General features: G+C 42.3%; 1 long non-coding RNA gene across 1 annotated transcript; it reads right to left on the reverse strand.

Annotated features, from left to right (window-relative positions):
- Window positions 1-4,426: 4,426 nt before the first annotated feature.
- Window positions 4,427-6,935, reverse strand: LOC126989126 (uncharacterized). Its single transcript, XR_007742897.1, has 2 exons — window positions 6,779-6,935; window positions 4,427-6,066 (listed from the first exon to the last, which is right to left on the reverse strand). It is a non-coding gene; the product is annotated as an uncharacterized LOC126989126 (long non-coding RNA).
- Window positions 6,936-7,500: the final 565 nt, after the last annotated feature.

Genomic DNA, 7,500 nt, shown 5'->3' on the forward strand with positions numbered 1-7,500 from the left:
ACAACTGCAAGGATCCAGAGGACGATACAAGAAGACACAGAAGGCAGTGGATCGAGTGGAAGTGACGGAGGAGACACAAGATATGAGGACGCCGCGACCAGCCGGACCCGCCGACGGACGAGTTGCTCCTCGCCGCGGTCGGCAACTACGCCGGCTACCTGGCCAGGAAGGTCCAGGCCAACTCCTCTGTGGCCGAGTGCTGCAAGCAGGAGCTTGCCCAGCAGGAGGAGATGAAGATTACCGTGGAGCTCGAGAGGGGCGACCCGCCCTCTGTGATGTTCGACGCCCTGGTCGAGCTGGTCGACAGGGAGAGCTGGAGACGGGCCGGCGGTCCTGAAGCGGCCATCTCCCAATGGCCCACATGGCGTCCTTCGGGATGTCGCTGTGGGACTCCCTGATGTGCAGGGAGGACAAGAAGGAGCGCAGGTTGAGGTTCCTCTCCCTTGCCATGCGCCACAGGGACGGGTTCAGGCACCTCCTGGAGTTCCTGGCGGCCTCAGACCCGACCTTGCAGGGGTACAGGTGCCAGGAGGGCACAACCTGGCCAACACCATCTTTCCGCACATCAGCAGGTCCCTCTTCAACTGTTTCGGTGCTAATTTCTCCAAGGACGTGACCTCAGAAGCGAGGAAGAACAAGGCCTTGAAGCAGCCGACCGGCAGGAAGAGGAGCAGTATCGAGGAGGGCAGGAAGGAGACGGCGAGGAACAGGGACGTGTACAAGTCCAGGAAACTGACCGGGGCCCATGTCATAGGCCAAAAGGCTAAAGTGATTGTTCAGGGACGAGGGCCAGATAGCAGGCAATCCGTGCTTAGGCAATAGTGACATCGGAATTCAACCAAAATAAGTTGTGATTGTATATAGAACATTGAATATTTTGCTTTTGGTGAGTAATATTAAGATGTTTCTGCATGCTGTCCTCAAGTATTAAGTTTCTAATGTGAAAATTAAGTGATTTATTAGATGTTAAAAACTTACGTAAAAAATTGCACTAAATAAAAAAAAAATAAGTAGCTATTTCGGGCAAAAACTTATAAGATATGCTAAATATTGCTATTGATTCTGAAAATATAAGTGATTATCTCTGCATTTGGTGATGTTTGTGCATCTAGCGTAAAATCTGAGGATTTTATAGCCTTTTTAAGTTTTGTTATACTTATATAAAAAACAATTAATCGGGATTTTATTAGGGAACGTCTTTGAATTTTTTGATACCGCTGCTCATGGAGACTCATATATGCCTAAGGGAGGTGCCTGTTTTAGTTTCAGGTCGCTAGCTGCTTTGGTTTTGAAAATATTTAAATTTTAAATTTTTGAAAATCGGCCCCCTGCGAATCGGCCCCGCGCCCCGTTTCCCGTCAAGAGATTGTGAAGTCTATGGTCAGCGTGCTGCTAAAACACTGAGGTTGAGAGAAAAACATGTTTTGAAAGAAAGGCAGTTGGGCTACAACCTCGGTTCATTCCTGTGTGTATACAGACAGTTAAAACACATAAAGCACATCTAACCACTGCTAACCTCCCACAAATGCAGATAAAGTAATATAACTACGGTACAATAATATAGCATTACTAACATGACATGCAGTCAGGCTATATCTACCTGATAAATATATTTAGTTCTTACTGTTCATTTTAGTATTTTTCTTTCTTGATGTTTTTTTTTTTTTTATTTAAAATGGGAAATAACCAGACTGAAGAAAAAAGTAGCAAAATTTGCTGCCTGATCCCATGTAGCAACACTGCTGATGGGTACTGGGGGTAGGGGGTCTGTGTCTGGAGGGGGGGAGGCGCCTGGATGTAAACAACGCTGCTCCTGCGCCATCTGTTGCAACCGACATACACCACCACCCGCCCACGGTCTCCCATAGAGGCCCCCTCTCCTGTTCTATAGTCTCCTTGAGCTGAATCGTGCTGTCATTGTTTAAGTACTTCTTTTGTAATTTTAGTTGTGTTTTAATGGCGCAAAATACTTGAAAATAATGTGGTGTCTCTTTTCACGGGTTTAAGTTGTGTTAGGGAAGTGTTTTTGGGGAAACTGTTGGATCTCACGGCATTGATAGCGGCCTTAATAGCGGAAAATGATCAATTAAACGTCATTGTTTTTTTTGTGTGGATTTAATTTGAGTTTTTATTTTTATTTTGGTTTGGTAAGTATTTTTTTAATTTATAAAACATCAACTAGGGGGAAATAGTTTGTGCCAGCACCCTCTTCTCTCTCTCGCCCTCCAAAATAGATAGATAATATATATATATATATATATATATATATATATATATATATAGAGAGAGAGAGAGAGAGAGAGAGAGAGAGAGAGAGAGAGAGAGAGAGAGAGAGAGAGAGAGAGAGAGAGAGAATATTAAAGGAATTTTGGTAGTGGTAGTAGTAATATATAATAGTACGTAGTAGTAGTAATAGTAGTAGTAGTAGTAGTAGTAGTAGTAGTAGTAGTAGTAGTAATAGTAGTAGTAGTAGTAGTGGTAGTAATAGTAGTAGTAGTAGTAGTAGTAGTAGTAGTAGTAGTAGTAGTAGGGATGGGACCAAGGGCGCAGAGCTTCTACGCAAGACTCGCCGAAACACTGGCGGATAAGAAACAGCAGCCAAGAACCAGTGTGGTCGGCTGGATGAGGTGCAGGCTGTCCTTCTCCCTCCTGAGGTCAGCCTTGGTCTGCCTGAGAGGAACCAGGTCACCTGCACCCAAAACCACCCGCATTGCCGACCTGGACTTTGAGGCGACGGTGGTTGATAGTCGTATCAACCACAAGCTCTGTTAGCTTAAAAGTAATATGTTTAGTAAGGTTAATAATATTAAATAAAGATGGTTGTCGGCCACAGTCATTGGCGGGGTGGGGCCAATGAATTGCTTTATGAAAGGATATGAGAGAATATACCGCTCACAACACAACTCTAATAGATGGAGGCCTCCGTTTTATTATAAAAAAAAAAAGAAGTTTGTAAAAAAAAAAAAAAGTTGCAGTAGTAGTAGCAGTAGTAGTAGAAGTAGTAGTAGTAGTAGTAGTAGTAGAAGTTGCAGTAGTAGTAGTAGTAGTAGTAGTAGTAGTAGTAGTAGTAGTAGTAGTAGTTGCAGTAGTAGTAGTAGTTGCAGTAGTAGTAGCATTGCTGACCTGGACTTTGAGGCGACGGTGGTTGATAGTCGTATCAACCACAAGCTCTGTTAGCTTAAAAATAAAATGTTTAGTAAAGTTTGTAATATTAAATAAAGATGGTTGTCGGTCAATGAATTGCTTTGTGAAAGGATATGAGAGAATATACCGCTCACAACGCAACTCTAATAGATGGAGGCCCGTTAAAAAAAAAAAAAAGTAGTAGTAGTAGTAGTAGTAGTAGTAGTAGTAGTAGTAGTAGTAGTAGTAGTAGTTGCAGTAGTAGTTGCTGTAGTAGTAGTAGTAGTAGTAGTAGTAGTAGTAGTAGTAGTAGTAGTAGTAGTAGTAGTAGTAGTAGTAGTAGGAGTTGCAGTAGTATTAGCAGCAGTAGTAGCAGTAGTAATATTTATTGATGTATGAACTGGCTGAGTCGTGAGTGGACTAGAAATCATGAATTTAGTTTTGTTAATATTTAATGTTAATTTATTACTCATGATCCAATTTGATAATACTAATGTCATCATATCCCGGGGAAGAGACTTTTATATTAAGAATGACAGACTTAACTTCTGGTAGTGTAGTGGGTCGTAAGTAGAAAGAAAATGGAACCGATTCGGGGAGATAAGTGGAAAAAGGTGTTTGGGTCTCTGGGATGTTCGTGGCTAACGTGTTTCCAGTATTACTGAAATAGTTATTGAAAGCGTTCGCTACATTAAAAGAATCTGTTACGGTATCACCATTGAATAAAACAAATGAAGGAAGTTTCGCTTGTTTTTTAGCGAGTAGACTATTCATAGTGGACCAGCAGGTCTTTTTGGAGTCCCCTGCTTCACTTGACAACTTGTTCTTATAGTAATTTGCTTTGGCTGTTCTTATGGTCGTTGTTGATTTATTTCTATATGATTTAAAGGCGTTTTCATATCTAAAGGGCCACTTGGCATACAGTTTTTGAAGTTTGTTACGATGTTTAATTGAATTCTTAATGGCAGAAGTGATATAAGGTTTGCCTATATGCTTTTCTTTAATTGTTATTGTGTCCAACGGGAAGTGCTTATTATACAGTTCAGTAAATTTCGTTATGTACCTGCCAAACAAATAATTTACTCCATAATCACAGGCATTTGAATTTTAGTTAATGTTAATTAAATCAAGTTTAAATGCACTTATGCTTTCATTGGAAAGATTTCTTCTTGTTATAGTATTAACAGTATTAGGTGAGTGGACAGTGTTGTTTAGTGAAAATGAACTAACAACAGGGAAATGATCACTAATTGAGCTATATATAATACAACTTGTTAAATAATAATCAAAATTGTTGAGAGAGAGAGAGAGAGAGAGAGAGAGAGAGAGAGAGAGAGAGAGAGAGAGAGAGAGAGAGAGAGAGAGAGAGAATAGTAATAAACGAAGATGAACACACACACACACACACACACACACACACACACACACACACACACACACACACACACACACAAAGATCCCACACACATGCACACGGAGTCCCTTATACAACCCCTCACCCCCCACCACACACACACAAAGAGCCCCTTGTACACACACACACACACACACACACACACACACACACAAAGAGCCCCTTGTACACACACACACACACACACACACACGTGCGCGCTCCGGTGGCTCAATCGGCAGAGCGCTGCGCTGCGAGGCTTAACGGCCAAACAGCGGCGGTCCGAGCCGCGCTCAGGCCAGATTCTTTCCGTTGACTAGGAGTGGTTACTGTCCCCCTTGAGCAAGGGTGATGGGGGGTGTGGCGTGAGAGGTCCGGGCAGTGCCCAGAGATCGACGATGATGAGCACTTGCTCACGTCGGGAGGGTGCCTGCTGCCGATGACGAGTCCAACACGTGATCAGGCCGTGGTGAATTTTACACACACACACACACACACACAGAGAGAGAGAGAGAGAGAGAGAGAGAGAGAGAGAGAGAGAGAGAGAGAGAGAGAGAGAGAGAGAGAGAGAGAGAGAGAGAATTCACAACACCTCCGGGTTACTGAAAAACAGCTGATCTCTCTCTCTCTCTCTCTCTCTCGTTTCACTCTCCTTGTTTTAAACACATCCCCGTCACATATGGTCTGCCTACCCTTTGGTTAACACATTTTCTTCCCTTTCTTCTATTCTCTGTTTTTCCTTTCCACTCTGCACTCGCCCATTCAGCGCATTCAGTCCCCTCTATCTACCGTTGTCCTTATGCCGCGACGAAGAGAATGGGGGCCGGGTTATTCACACAGTGCCTGATTTGGGGGACTCCCTCCAAGTTACTCTCACAGAAGCAGCATGTTTTTCCTTGCCACCAGTCCCTCTCCATTTGCCTCATTGCCCCTGGATTATATGGGTCGCAGGGTACAAGAGCTGCCTCGCTGCGCCACAGGGACACGTCACCACACTGTTACGCAGACTACGATGTGACCTTCGTTGGCGCCTCGATGATGCGTGGGCCGCGGTGGGTTCCGGGAACGAGGGAGCCTCTTCTGCTGTCTTGGTCCACTCGCATAAACATGACGCACGAGGAAGTGATGGGAAAGACAGCCACGCGCGCGGAGAAAAGTCAGTGTTGTCAGACGCTTCCATCCCCTACGTCAACTATTTCCGGCAGGGACATGGATGGATGGGGAGACTTGTCAACCTCTGTGCTCCTCTCGTCCTTGGCTCAAAGTCATGACTGCAAACATTGCAAAAAACAGACACACTTGAGGATAAACAAACAGGTTGACGGCTAGACCAGCAGGCACGGAGATGAAGGGACAGGCATACGGGTACTTGTGGTGGACGGACAGACAGAGACGCAGGGGGCGAGGCAGACGAAGAGACAGACAACACATCAAAGGGAGTGGAGGCAGATGATGAACTTCTGGGCAAAAAATCTTTGGGCGGAAGAGTCGAGCTGAGGAACGTCAGGCTTTTCCTATTTCAGACGTCATGGACTTGTTGCCTCTGCTAACTACAGAAAGATAGATAAATAGATAGATAGAGAGAGAGAGAGAGAGAGAGAGAGAGAGAGAGAGAGAGAGAGAGAGAGAGAGAGAGAGAGAGAGAGAGAGAGAGAGAGAATACAAAAATAGTAATAAACACAATAAACAAGAAAGATGAACACACACACACACACACACACACACACACACACACACACACAAAGCTATATACTCACCCCCCACGAAAGAGAGAGAGAGAGAGAGAGAGAGAGAGAGAGAGAGAGAGAGAGAGAGAGAGAGAGAGAGAGGAGTGTTGGAGGAAAAAGAAAAAGAACGAAAGAAAGAATATGAAGAAGAAATGGAAGAAAGGAAGAAAGAAGAAGACGAAGAAAACAAATAAAAATAATGAGAAGAGAAAGAAGAAGGAACATTAGAATAAGAACAAGAATATAAACAGAAACATTACCTAGAAGGGGAAGGCGAAGAAGTGGAAGAGAAACAAGAAGAGGAGGAGGAGAAGAAGAAGAAGAAGAAGAAGAAGAAGAAGGAAGAAGAAGAAGAAGGAGAAAAAGAAGAAGGGAAGAAGAAGAAGAAGAAGAAGAAGAAGAAAAAGAAAAAGAAGATAAAGAACATAAGATTAACAAGAAAGAAACAAAGTCAAGGCCAATGCGTTTTAATGACTCCCAGCAACACACACACACACACACACACACACACACACACACACACACACACACACACCGCTTCGTGGCGCAACTGGCTTCACGGATTCTTTCCGTTGACTAGGAGTGGTTACTGTCCTCCTTGAGCAAGGGTGATGGGGTGTGTGGCGTGAGAGGTCCGGGCAGTGCTCACGTCGGGAGGGTGCCTGCTGGCGATGACGAGTCCAACACGTGATCAGGCCGTGGTCTCTCTCTCGACAAAACATCACCTTCACCTCAAGCTCACAACGTCATAAGTCATAAGGATAAATAAAATACATAGATAAATACATAGATATATAGATAATAGATAATAAATAAATAGATAAATAGATAGATAAATTGAACAATAGAGATAGCTAAATATATAGAGATTAATTGATAGTGATAAATCGATAGATAAATAGATAGAGATATAAATAAATATATAGAAAAAATGATAGATAGATAAATAGATAGATAAATAGAAAAATATATAGAAAAATAGTTGGATAAATATATAGATATAAATAGATGGATATATTAATAGATAGATAAATACATAGATAAAGAGATAGATAGATTAATAGATAGATAGATAGATAAATAGATAAATAGTTAGATAGATTGATAAATAGATAGATAGATAGATAAACAAATAGATGATAAATAGATAAATAGATAAATGGATAGATAGATAGACAGATATAGATATGTAGATAGATAAATAGATATATCAATAGATAGGTCGATAAATAGATAGACAGATATATATAGATAGAA

The sequence above is a fragment of the Eriocheir sinensis genome, unplaced genomic scaffold (genome assembly GCF_024679095.1).
Source record: "Eriocheir sinensis breed Jianghai 21 unplaced genomic scaffold, ASM2467909v1 Scaffold106, whole genome shotgun sequence".
NCBI classification, from domain to species: Eukaryota; Metazoa; Arthropoda; class Malacostraca; order Decapoda; family Varunidae; genus Eriocheir; species Eriocheir sinensis.